The following is a 14345-nucleotide window of genomic DNA, read 5'->3' as shown; positions in this document are numbered from 1 at the left end:
ATAGAACCACCTGGGGGGCTTAAAATACATGGATACCTTGGCTCTGTCCCCAAATATTCTGATTTAATTGGTCTGCAGTGGATCCTGGACATTGCTATTTGTTAAGGCTCCCCAGGTGGTTCCAGAGTACAACCAGAATTGAGAAACACTGATCTAGTCCTTCCTTGTCCCCACTCCTTGACCTTATTCATGAAAAGGGTACAGGACTTGCGGAAGGTCACAAAGGCAGGTAGTGGCCAAGCCAGTGCTAGGGCTTCAGCCCCTTGTTTCCTGCTCAGAACGCTTTCTTCTGCCCCACAGCTGGGCACCACGGATGGCAACACTCCTCCTGAGTTCAGCTTGTGGCGGAGGAGTGATGGGAGAAAGACCAAGCTACTGGATGTCTGGGGGGAGGAGAGGAGGAAGGCAGCCAGAGTGGAGAAGTCATGGCCAAGTTTGCCCCACTTTCCAAGAGTAGAGGCAGTATTGACAGGCAGTCACATTAACATTTCGCACAGCTGCCACCAGGAGAAGAAGAAAGTAGCTTAGTGCTAAGATTACACTCTGTGGTCATTGTCGTAGCCTCCACTGTTACCAGCTTTGTATTGCTGTGAATGTTACCGCAGTCCCCAAACCCAGGTTTGATTCCCAGCTCTGAAAAGACAATGCCAGGCCTGACCTGCTCCCTTCCCCTGCCCAGGGAAAATTGCAGTCGACACAAATACAACCACTCCTAGGGGACAGTCATGCTGAAAGGGCCCTGTGTCTTAGAGGCTGCACATAATACCCAATTATCCCCCGGCTCCCCCAGGGAGAGAATGGAGAGGTGAAGGCTTTCAAAAGCCGGCATCCCTTCAGGCTCCATTATGGGGAGACTCACACAGCCACCTTTCTCCAAGCAGCACAGAAGGTCGCAGGGGCAACAGAGGCAGCTCTTTGGGGCTAGAACAGACTCCCTTCCTGTCCCAGCCCAGCCAGAGAACCCCAACTTCCTTTCTTAGCTATAGAAATGAAGACGGAGGGTGCTGCTGGAGAAATTCAGTGTTGCCTAAGAAGTGTCTTCCAACTGACTCCATGGGGCTTTGGGCAAGACCCTCAGGGAAGTCCAAGCAAAGAGGTCCTGCTCTGATCAAACACCATCTATGCTCTGTGAGCCCCTGTTTGACCATCTCCGCCCCCCAGACCCACTCAGGTCTTCCTTCAGCATCCCCAAATGTCTCCCCTTTTCATCAGAGTCCAACTCGGGCTGTCCCCTCTGCTGTATCACTGTGTCTCTCAGCCACATTAGCTAGTCCTCAAGGTCAGGAAATACACTACCTTCTCCTCTAGCATTGCTTCCAGACAGCTGTTAACACAGTGCTGAGCTCATAATAAATCCAATGCAATAAATATTTGTAGAATGGACTAACAGATACTGGGAGATATGACCTTTCCTTGCCTTATCTCCAAATTTGGATCTCTGGGCTTCAGTTTACCCTCCCCCCCTTTTTTTTATCCCCAGAAACATTTGTTTTAACCATGCACATACAGCTCATGAAAGGCATTTATTCCTAAATTCCAAATATTTGGAGGAAGTAGTATCCGGGACTGTGTAAGAGTATGGAGTCCTGATGCCTGGGTTTTGAGCCCCAGCAGGGCACCGAGGTGGTACAGGAAGGAGGTTATGTGCTCATCCTCTGGCGTCAGACAGCCCTGAGCTGGAATCCAGGCTCCACCTCTTACAAGTCCCACAAGTTAATCATCTCTCTAAGCCTTGGTTTCCTCCTTTGTAAAATGGAAATGATAAGAATACAATCACATAAGGGTCTTGTGAGGATTCAATGAAATAACACTAGTAATCCATTTGGCACATATTAAATACTCAAAAGTCTAGCCAGTATTATTAATATTACTGCAATTACAAGGAAAGTGCTGTAACCCAATTCATGAGTTTTGCTCTGTTCCATGTACCAGATACTTTGATAGGAATTGGAGATACTAAGGCAAAGAAGACATGGCACTAGTCTTCAAGTATTTATAGTTTAGTGGCGGAAGGACATAAATGAAAAGATGTCACAATTCAAGGCACAAGTACTATAGTAGAGGTCAGCACAGGAGACGTGGGAACCCAGAAAGGAGTTTAACCTGATGAGGGGGTGGGGAGGAGAAAGGCTTTTGAAGGATGCAGCTTGTGAGCTGAGTCCCCCAAAATGGGGAGTAGAAGCCCAGTGAAGGTGTAGGGGTAAGTTAATAATGAACAATGGCTCAGGGAGAACGTTCCAGGTAGTAGGAACGAAAGCATGATTAAGTCAACCAGCAAATCTAACCCACAGGCTGTTCCGGCAATAATGAGGAAAATGTGGTTTAGTGCCCAGGGCACCATCTGATTTGAAGGCTATGCCAGGGCGGCAGTTTTCCATGGCTTATTATTAGTGAGTGTGGCAGCGCATGTTGGTCACCTACCAAATATCCATGCTCCCCTTCTTCCTCACCAACAGGGCTCCATGTCATTGAGTGTGACAAATGCCCAGGTGAAAATCCATTTCTCAGCCTCTCTTGCAAATAGGGATGACAATCAAATGTGTGCAGATTTTTTTCCTTTTTATAATAAAATTTCAAATGTATACAAACATACAGAAACTAGTGTAAAAGCCTCCACGTACCCTTCACATAATTTTATAGCAATCAACATTTTGCCCATTCTTGTTTCATCTATCCTTTCTCTTTTTTTCCTAGATTATTTTAAAGCAAAAGCCAGATGTTATATTATTTCTACCCCAAAATACTTCGGTATGTCTCTCCAAGAGCTAAGACTTTCTTTTTTAACATAACCACAACACCAATGTCATACCTAACAAAATTAACAATAATCCGTTAATATCATCTAATATGTAGTCTGTATTCAATTGAGACATCTCTTTAAGGGGACTGACTTGGTAGGGAGCCTGGTGTCCCTTCGCCCTTCCTCCATCCCTCTACTGTTATGTGATATTCAGATGGCCGACACTCAAGTCACCACTTGGTGACCATGAACCAACTTTGATGGTGGAGCCATGCACTGGGGAAGGTAAAGTAGGAAGATGGAAGGATCTGGGGCCCTGATAAACACAGAGCCATCACACTATGAGACTGCCTAACTCTAGGCTTTTTTGTTCCTCAGTCTTGCTTTTTTCTTTTTTAAAATTAGTACATTTTTGGTGGGGGCAGTTTTAGATTTACAGCAAAATTGAGCAGAGAGTACATAGAGTTCCCAAATTTTCCTTCACCACCTCCACAGTTTCCTCCAGTACTAACACCATGCATTCGTGTGCAGTGTGCTACAGCTGATGAGCCAGTATTGATACACTGTTATTAAATAAAGTTTACAGTTTACATTAGGGTCCGCTCTTTGTGTGTAGATTCTACAGGTTTTGACAAAGGCATAATGACCTGTATCCAGCATTATAGTATCACACAGAATAGTGCCACTGCCCTAAAAATCCCCTGTGCTACACTTATCTGTCCCTCCCTCCCCTCAAACCCTGGCAACCTCGGATCTTTTTATTGTCTCCGTAGCTTTGCCTTTTCCATAGTGTCGTGTAATTGGAATCACAGAATATGCAGCTTTTCAGACTGGCTTCTTTCACTTAGTTATCTACATTTAAGGTTCCTCCATGTCTTATTGTGGCTTGATAATGCATTGCTTTTTACCACTGAATAATGTTTCACTGTCTGGATGTACCACAATTCGTCTATCCATTCGCCTATTGAAAGACGTCTTGGTTGCTTCCGAGCTTGGGCTATTATGAATAAAGCTGCTATGAACATTAGCACGCAGGTTTTTGTGAGGACATAAGTTTTTCACTCATTTGGGTAAATACCAAAGAGTATAATTACTGGACCGTAAGGTAAGAGTATGTTTAGTTCTGTAAGAAGATGCCAAACTGTCTTCCAAAGTAGCTGTACCAATTTTTTTTTTTTTTTTTTTTTTTTTTAGTATGAGAGAAAATTCCTACCCTTTTCTAATCCACCGTAATTGGGTCACTGTTATTAACAGCCAAATGCAATTCCTAACTGACACGGTGGGGATTGTGCCTACTGAGTGCTGATTAACTGGATAGAAATCTTCTACCAACACAACAGAAAGTCAGAAGTAACTGCTCATCTAGTTATGTGTTATTATCTGTTGACATTTCTTTTTCATTTTCATGAGAAGGTCAGGAGAAACGTCAAATGCATAAAAATCCTTGGCTCTCTCCTATTCCAGCTCTGTTGGCACTATCAAGACATGAAAAGTTTGGCTTGTCTTGTTATTTACATCTTGTTAAGGGGTCTTCAAGTGATTACTACTTCATAAATGCTTGCAAACCATTTGTTTAATAATCTGTTCCACCTGTCTCTGGCATTTTTCTGGTCTTCATAATTGCGCCTAGATGAAGAACAGGGGTTTGATAGTTGAGCCTACAAATCCTTTCCTAGCTGGAATCCTCAGATGCTGAAGTGAGCAAATATTCCCCACTATCATTATCCAGTAATGAAAATCATTTTAGCAACTTGATTTAGCTTCATGCTGAGCAATAGATGTGTTCTGGGGGAGCTATATATACATCACATTGTTATAAATTAATTCCTATTTTAAATGAATGAGGAAAGCTCATCACAGAAGAGGATAATTCAGTGAATCCTTCTATAAAGAAAATAATTCCATTATATGATTAATCACCCCCTAATTTGGTTCTCTATGAATATGAAATGTTCAAATATTGAGAGTTTTCATTTTTTTTTTATATATGGAGATTATAGCTTAACATTTGGTTATATTCAGTTCCTTTTTTCTTCTTTAACGTTATTATCATCATCATTGCTTTCATTTTGTTTGTTGTCATCACCAGGAAAGGAACAAAATTTTAGAAACATAAGAAAAGAACTACATCATTAGAGGTTTTCCTGTCCATCACAAGCAGATCTTGTTCTGTGTTAAGGAATCTTATAGCTCCCTTCAGTGTCCACCTTCAGTGGTATATAATGATTACCTAATTACATGACCTTGGGCAAGTAACCAATTATATAAACTCTCTGGGTCTCAGTTTATTCATCTGTAAAATGGGGATAATAATGGTACATTACTCACAGGGTTGATTTCAGGATCAAACGAGATAACACAGAGTGCCTACCACATGCTATGTGCTCAACTAATGTCAGCTATTATAATTACTATCAGGAGTAGCGTCATCATTAAATGATGGGGTTAGACAGACCCTCCCCTTAAAAAAAAAAAACTGTGACTGTCTCAGTTAGGATGGCTACTATCCAAAGCAAACAAACAAAAAAATTATAAGCCTTGGTAAGGATGTGGAGCAATTGGAACCCTTGTGCACTGTTGTAGGAGCGTAAAATGGTGTAGCCATTATGGTAGTTTCTCAAAAACTAAAAATAGAATTACTAAATAATCTAGTAATTCCAGTTCTGGGTATACACCCCAAAGAATTGAATGCAGGGACTCAAAAATATACTTGTAAACTCATGTTCTTAGCAGCATTATTCTCAATAGCCAAAAGGTGAAAGCAACCCAAATGTCCATCAATGAATGAGTGGATAAACAAAATGTGGTATATACATACAATGGAATATTATTCAGTCTTAAAAAAAATTCTGACACATGCTGCATCACGGATGAACCTTGAAGACATTATGCTAAGAAAAACAAGCCAGTCACAAAAGGACAAATACTGTGATTCCACTTATATAAGGCACCTAAAGTAGCCAGATTCATAAAACAAAAATTAGAATGGTGGTTGCCAAAAAATGGTGGGAAAGGAAAACGGGGAATTATTGTTTAGGGGTCAATTAAGTTTCAGTTTTGCAAGATAAGGAGTTCTGTGGATGGATGGTGGTGATGGTAGCTTGACAATGGGAATGCACTTAATGACACTGAACTGTACACTTAAAAATGGTTAATATGGTAAATTTTATGTTATGTGTATTTTATTATAATTTTTTTAAAAAAAATTTTTTAAAGTTTTAAGTAAACATGATTCCCTGATTGGGGGATTTTCAGTACCTAGGAAATGGGAACATACCAGGTGGAAGGAGGTTGCAGGAAATGGGGAAATGACAGTAGGGACAACCTGGGGTGTCCTTTGGTGGAAATGAAAGCCTGGCACAGCTGATGGGTGGACCACTCAGAACACACTCGCATTTCACAAGGATCCCTCCAGCTAATTCCATAGACAAGTGGCTTCAGGAGGCACAGCATAAGTTAAGACCTGAGTCTGGATAACCACAGCTTCCAGAGGTAGGCCCTGTGCAAGAAGCTGGTATTCAAAAATTACAACTCGATTGTTAGCAAAAGAAGAGTTCACTGGTGCTGGCTTAGTGATTAAATTACAAGGTGATTATTAGTCTGCTCACACAAATAGAACACATATGAGTACTTTAAGTAGCCTAAGACTAAAACTCCTCCCAGAATAAAAAATAACCCGCAACTAAATTAATACCATTTTCTACCAATTATAGATGCCCTCCAGTGACTGTAAGGTTGCCATGGCAACATGCCCGCTAAAAGGGCACATTTGATAAGGTCTGAAATAAAGTATAGCAGAAAGGGAATGTTTCACATCCTATCTGAGTGTCAGACCAAAATTGTTTTCTAGGGTGGGGACAGGTGAACTGTCACCAGCCTAGGCCCTTCTCTTCTGTGGCCCTGTCTGAAGTTCCAGGCTGGCAGACCAGCTCTGCCACTGCCCTACAAGGAGAACAGCAGCCTGGCATTTCCCCCACACTGATCCCTTCCCCTGGGTTGGATAGTATCCCATTCCACACCAGCCAAAAGGCATCTTTCCTTGTTTTTCTGAAAACCTCCTTTGACACTTCCTCCAAGAAGGCTTCCCTGACCAACTGGGAACTCAGTGATCTCTAGCCCAGATTTCATTCAGTTGCTAAGCTCTGCACAAAATAAATTAATGGGCTTCATACGCACTTTATTCAAGCACCAAACTTGATGAAAATCAGCCAACTCCTGTAAAGGTGATAATGCTGTGAGCCACAGTGATACCATTCCAGAAAAGTTGCTGAAAAGACACGTTCCAGAAAAGTTGCTGGTGAAGCAAAATTTTGCCAATCAGATCTGATGTTGTATGTACCATCAGAAACTATTTAAGGAAACTATGGTTACTCCTTTTGTAAAAGGGATAACTATCTCATGAAGTGTCTTTTGTGTAAACTCCTATTTTCATACAGTAGGTACATTTTAGAATTTAAAAAGCTATCTTGAGTTCTTTCTGAAAAAAGTAAAGTATTAACACATGTGGTAATCAATATTGTCAAAACAGAAAAAGAGTTGAGGGATGTGTGTGTCTGTACATGTGTGAGAGAGACACAGGGGAACCAAGAGGACAGCTCCTCATTCCCCAAATTCCACTGAACCCCCAGAGGCCATGCTGAGGGTGAGGAGGAGGGTTACTGGGATCTCAGCTCAGGCCGGGGGGGTGGATCCCACAGTCTGGGCCATACTTACTGTCTGAATTAAAAAATAAATCTAGGTGTTCCCAGCCACCACTGCGGCACTACTCTCTAATGCCAGCACCCCCTCTAGATCGCAGAGCTCCAGCCGAAGAGGGCAGGTAAATAAGGAAGTTTCTACTCCAAGGTTCCCACAAAGCAGACTGCCCGCAAGTCAACCGGTGGTAAAGCACCCAGGAAACAACTGGCTACAAAAGCCGCTCGAAAGAGCACGCCCTCTACTGGAGGGGTGAAGAACCTCATTGTTACAGGCCTGGCACAGTGGCACTCCCTGAAATGAGACGTTATCAGAAATCCACTGAACCTCTGATTCGCAAACTGCCCCTTCAGCGTCTGCTGCGAGAAATTGCTCAGGGCTTCAAAACAGATGTGTGCTTCCAGAGTGCAGCTAGCTATCGGTGCTTTGCAGGAGGCAAGTGAGGCCTATCTGGCCTTTTTGAAGACAACAAACTGTGTGCTATCCAAGCCAAACGTGTCACAATTATGCCAAAAGACATCCAGCTAGCGCTCTGCATAAGAGGAGAATGTACTTCAGGATCCACTATGATGGAAAACATTTCATCCTCAAAAAAATTTTTTTTGCCCTTCCTGTTATTGATAGTTCTGAACGTTAGATATTTTTTTGCATGGGGTCAAAAGGTACCTAAGTATATGATTGCAAGTGGAAAAATAAGGGACAGAAATCAGGTATTGGCAGTTTTTCCATTTTCATCTGTGTGTGAATTTTTAATATAAATGCAGGGATATACAGCATTAATGCAAGTCAAAATGTTTCAATGAACAAGTTTTAGCAGTTCGACTTTATAACAATTATACATAAACCTGTTCAATTAAAATAAATAAATAAATAAATAAATAAATCTAACTTCACCCTCCTGGGTCATAGAATAAAGTCCAAATTGGTCAGGTTTTTGTTCGTGGTCCTATACAGTCTATCCCTGGTATAACAACAAAAATAACAACAATAATAACCAAAAAATAAAACCTGGCCTTACTATGAGTCCTCACTATGTGCTAAGTGCTTTATATACATTATCTCCTCTAATCCTCATAACAACTTGCTGAGATATCTTCAACTATTTCCCTATTTTAAAGAGAAAGTGGAAGCTTAGAGTGGTTAAGGTGCCCAAGGTCAAGTGGTTATAAAAGATGAAGGCAGGTTCAAGTCCTGTTCTGTCTACCTACTGAGTCTAGCCTTGAACTTCCACACGGTAGGAACTTCCTGAATGAACTGCCTGCTCCTCCCCTTTGCTCAGCCCCTCCCTGCTGCTAATTCCCATTTCTAAGCTCTTGCCCACTGGGAAAGCCGCCTCCCCAGCACTCTTCCCATCCAAATCCCACTCAGACCTAGAAACCTGGCTCTAGTCCCACTTCTCCCATGGATCTATCCCTGCCATTCTAGCCTTCAAGGGTTGCCTTTTCCCTGAACAATCGCTCTGTCTGTATTATATGTCTGGCATGTTTTGGATTTTAATCTTATACTGCCATTTTTATTTAAAATATATCTGTCTTCTGAACTAAACTGTGAGGTTCTGTAAGCGTAGAGTAATGCCCATTTCTGTGTGTGCTTGTCATTCATGATATCGAACTCAGAGCAAACACATTATATATACTTAATAAATACTAGGGAAAAAAGGGGTCATTTAAATGATTTTTCACATGGTATCTATAAAGACTTTTTAATAACGCAGAAAATGTGTCTTTAATTTTGTTAAGTGACTAAAGCAGAATGGAGAAATGCATAAGCAATGCTATCTCAACTATTATAATTACACATGATAAATCCCTTGTTTAAAATACACACAAAAAACCCACTAGGGTAATAAATAAATCAAAAAAGGCATGAAACCTCATGCACATTTAGCTGACTCCATCTTTACTATTTTCTGCAATCATTTTATTATTAACAAATTAGGGAATTTGACAAACATTCAAAATCCAGAGTGTGGTATGTGGGCTCCAGGGGTGTGTATCATATAATGAGCCACTGGGGTACCAGAAGAAACCATTGTGTTATTTATTGATATTCACTTTTATGTTAAAAATAGGCAAAAAGTAAACTTCTCTAAGAGCAAAAAGACTTTTGAATCATTAATTTGTAAAAATGTTTAAATTATTTATAAACATTTATTTCATCTTTAGGTCATCATTTAAAATGTCTATCTTGGTGAATATATTAAATAGATAAACAAATTTACAGATGCAGGATCAAAATTTTTTTTGACTGATGAGATAGATGAATGAGAATCACTGCTCTATGGCACAGAATCATTTGAGGCATCAGATATACACAAACAAATGCACACACATCTCTGAAGCCTCAGTTTAAAAGGAAAAAACACCTTATTATACATGAGCCAGCAAGGAAGAACTATGTTTCCAGTGTTTCCTGAAACTGGATGAGAAACGCTTGCTGGGGACACAGAGAAGGTGGATCCCAATGTTTTGAGGTGAAGGGCATGGCTAAGCTCACGGGCTCGCCGTTCACAGCCCCGGGGGACCACCACCTGCCTCCTGGCTGTGCACCGCTCACTGCCTCAATTTCTTCCAATGTAAAAGTTGCTGTATTGACTAAATGAGACAAAGCACAAAAAGTGTTGCTTGTTGCCTGGCAAATGTAATTGCTCAATTAATATATTAGTTATTGTTCTTTGAAAAGGGATTTAGAGGCTGTGAAAGTTTCAAGGTCAAATTATTTTGCAGATATCTCAGAAGAAAATCTTAACAGACAGGAATCATAAGCTGATTGAAGAGGGAGACATCTGGAATAGAAAAGGGAAGGGACCCTTCAGGAGGGGGAGGTTCCCAGCTACAGGGATCCTCACGGCCCCAACTCCTCTCTCTGTACTTGCTCTCTCTCAGGCTGTTCTAGACGGCGGTCTTTGAGTTACAAAGATCAGAAACCAGCTCAAGCTAGCGCAAGTGAAAGGGGATTACTATGAGTATACAGAGCAATCAGGAACCCACGAGAGGCATCTCGTGACTGAGAACTGGGAAAGTTAGGAACCGAGGCTACTCTAAACATCTCTTCCCTCCCTCTGCTTCCTCTTTCCTCCTCCACCCGCTTCCTCTGCTTTCTCATCCTGCACCTGGCCCACCTTAGCCACAAACCTTGACCTGAGGAGCCATCAGCAACGAGCAGAGGTTTCTCACTCTTTTCCTTCAGATTCTTGTGAGAGGGAATCTGTTTGGCTCAGACTATGTGATGGAGCCAGGGCCACTCAAGTCTCCCCTAGCCAACGACCCCTCGGATCAGTGCACACCTCTGGTCCAGTTAGCCTTGGTTGCCCCTCCCAGGGTGAGAGTGATTGAGTTTATTTCAGGAGTGGCCTGGCAAACAAGGAAACTTATCTCTTGCAGAGATGTGGGACGTGTCTTTGCCCAAGCCCTCATCAGGGACAAGGCTGTGGATGAGGAGCTCATGCCACTGACCTGTGAGATCTGACCTTGAACTCTGAGAGACTCGAGGAATGTCTGACAACTCATGGGCTTCGTTTACATCCTCAAATTTACAAGACAAGATCTGCTTGTTTATGTTCCCTCATGGTCTTCAGGGTTTTGCTTAATGAGTACTACAAACCCTTCCTGTTCTGCTGGAATTAAACAGCTTAAGATTCATCCTTTTGGCTACTTAATTTTACTGCTTCTTTTGCCACAGAGAGTGTAAACTTCCTGAAAGGAAAATTTAAGATTTGGAGACAATCTTAGAGATTATAGAGCCCAATCCTCTCATTTTACAGGTGTGGAAACTGAGGTCCAGAGAGAGAGGAAGTGTCACGCAGCAGGACAGGATCAGGTGGGACCTGGAACCTCATTTTACACACGTTCTTCCCCATCGTGGCTTAGCGTGCCTTATGCGTATCATGCTTCCAGTAAATACTCATTGGTTTATTTCTTATTTCGCTTTTCTCAAGCTCTTTGTTCTCTGTTCTTGTTCCTTCCTCCACTACCAACTTCAACCTTAGGGGATCACTTTGCACCTGTCTTTGAGGCCTTGGTGTTTGGGGCTGTGCAGTGGAAGCTGAGATGAGGCATGGGTGAAATTTAACCTGGTTCTACCAAGCCATAATCTCTCCAGGCCAACACCACTGTAACAGAGCGTAGACTCTAGACCAGTAACTTCTTTCCTCCTGTGGGGTCAGTGGCCACCAAACTGCAGGAGGAAGCCACTCTCTAGCTCCTACCAAAAGTCACTACTTCTGCAATGCCTCCCCACTGCTGGCCTTTACTCAATGGGAAGTTTTGAGTGGATCTAGTCTCATCTTCCTTCCAGAAGCCTTCTCTGACCATTGCAGCCTGCTAGGAACCCTTAGTTCACTTAAAAGCACCTACACACAGTGTCAGCCTATTATCTCTTGGGTGTCAGCCTGTCTCCTCAGCTCCTGAAGGCAGGGGCTTCTCCCCTCAGCACTCTGGTGGGTTCCCACCAGGCCCTCAATAAATGTAGTGACCGGTGACGGCTAACTTTTCCCTAGAAAGGCTACAGGGCTGGGGGAGAAGGAATGGGAAGAAAGGAGAAATGTTTCTTTTGCTAGGGTCTTAGGCAAGTGTGGATTAGGAGAAGCAACTGCTTAAAACAGAAAGAAACACTGTGACTTTTCATTTGCAGGCAATGTGATAAGTCAGACAAAAGCAACTCCTGGCCACTCAAAATCTGCCACTACTAAACCAAACCAGTGTCATTTCTCCCCAGGAAATTTCCAGTTCATTAACTTTGCACCAGTAGCTCTTCCACCCCAAGCCTGCAGGCTGAACTTGAGATCACCTACAGAGCAGAACAGGAAGGACAGATGAGGGCCAGCCTCAGGCCTCCCACCTGGGGAGCTTTGGTCTGAGGGATCCACAGAACCTTCTTCCCAAAGGTCCCAGTCCAGCCTGAAGTGCCCATCATCAAAGGCCATATCAGAGAGCTCTAGATAAGAAAACAAAAATGTCAGGGTTTGAAGAGAGAATGAAAAGAGTATATTATTGTACATTAATGAAGGTATTACACAATTGGAGGTGAAGCAGAGAGCCAGGCTTTGAGGATATAGAAAGCAGGAGGTAAATTTTGATGGGCAGAGAGAGCAATGTGGGGGCCCAGAGAAGCACTGCCCCAAGAAGGCCGCCTTGAGTGGGGTGACACACGATGGGGGTCCTTGGGCAGCAGGGGAGGCAGCGGGAGAGTGTAAACCCCTGCCAGCTGCTGAGGGGATTGTGAGAGGTAGGCCAGTAGGAGGTAAGGTCTAGAATCAGGCCAAGGTTCCTTGAAGACAACCCTAACTTATTTCACACATTAAGGTGATTCACTCTCAGGAATCCTCCCTGCAACACCAGCTCTTCTGGCCTGAGTCAGCAGAAAGAAAAATCCAGGGATCATTCTCAGGGGCCAGAAAGACCTGGAATGAGAAAGAATGGACCATCACTGAGCACTTTGCACATAACAAAGCCAGTTAAATACATTATCACCATTGGTTCTCACAAGGCTAAGAAAGGTTGTTGACGAAGCTGCCAGGGTCTCCCCATCTGGAGTTTCAGTAAGTTGCCCAAGGTTGCAAAGACAGAAAGTATTAGGCCTGGGATTCAAACCCGAGGGTCAGGCTGTTGTCCCCACTACCCCACTGACCCTAGACACAGGCCCCAAACAGAGGTGTGTGCTCTCTGCAGTCATTTTACATTCTGCACATTGCTGAGCCTCTCCTCACCTCTGAGGATGTGAGTTAAAGCAAAAGCTAAGCCAAGACCCAGACAATTCCATTCTTGTTTCCTTTGCAGGTGGTGTCTGTCACACAATGTGCAAAACCAACACCCACAACAAGGTAAGTAAATGGGAATTTGCTGAGTAGATAGGTTTCAGTACTATTATTTAATATTTTGTAAACCCAGGAAATCTTCCAGATGTTAAAACATAAAAACAACACTGCTGAGCCAATGAAGCATAAATGCTAAGAAGGACAAACCAGCAGGAAGAGTCAGGTGTTCCTTTGGAGGGGGCTCTGGACCTGGCACCCACACAACTGGCTTCCGGTACCCACCTGCCTTTTAACAATTCATGGCTGCAGATAAGTCATTTAAGCCTCTGCACCTGCTGCCTCCTTCTAGAAGGAAGGGATGACACCCACTGTGCCCTTTGGTTCTAGAGTCAAATGAGCTGCTCTACAGGATGTGAATGTTTATGCTGCTTTGCTTTCCTTTGAGACCGGGCTCAGGCAATGGCTGAAGCCTAGAAGACAAGCTCTCCACACAAAACAAAATCCCACCCATCCTTCAAGGCCCGCATCAAGCCCCACCTCTTCTGGGAAGCATCCCAGGGTGCTTCTGCCCTCTAGACTCACCCTCTAGCCACGCCCCCTTTCCTGTGCTGCTCCCCCCCCCACCTGCTCCCCAACAACAACCTGCCCTTTCCACCTTGCCAAATTGCTGGGACCTTCAGAATTAGCTCTCTCCTCTCATCTGGAGCCTTTGTCTCCTGTAGCCTTAGTCAGATGCTTACCCCTTCCTTTGCTTTCATTAAAACCTTAGTAATTCTTTGCTCAAGCACCACTTCCTCCAGGAAACGTTCCGGACCCTCTCCCACCCCCATCCACCCTCCATCCTGATGGGCTGTTCCTGGGGGTAGGGGGTTTCCACACCACGTCGTGCTTATCTCTATGTCAAGAGTTGCCTTATCCGTTATACTTTCAGTGACTGTGGTCCCTATACTAGACTGAGCTCCTTGAGGGCACAGACCGAGGGTCTTACCTGTCTTGGCATTCTTAGACGTGAGGGCACAGACCGAGGGTCTTACCTGTCTTGGCATTCTTGGACGTGCCTGGCTTGTGGAAAGTGCTCACCAAATGCTATGTGAATTACTGAATAAATGGATTTCTACAGCAGTTATACTGTGTCACACATTTCCTCCAATGAGT

Source organism: Galeopterus variegatus, unplaced genomic scaffold (assembly GCF_000696425.1).
Source record: "Galeopterus variegatus unplaced genomic scaffold, G_variegatus-3.0.2 Scaffold3543, whole genome shotgun sequence".
Taxonomy (NCBI): Eukaryota; Metazoa; Chordata; class Mammalia; order Dermoptera; family Cynocephalidae; genus Galeopterus; species Galeopterus variegatus.
Note: the sequence above shows the minus strand (reverse complement) of the source record.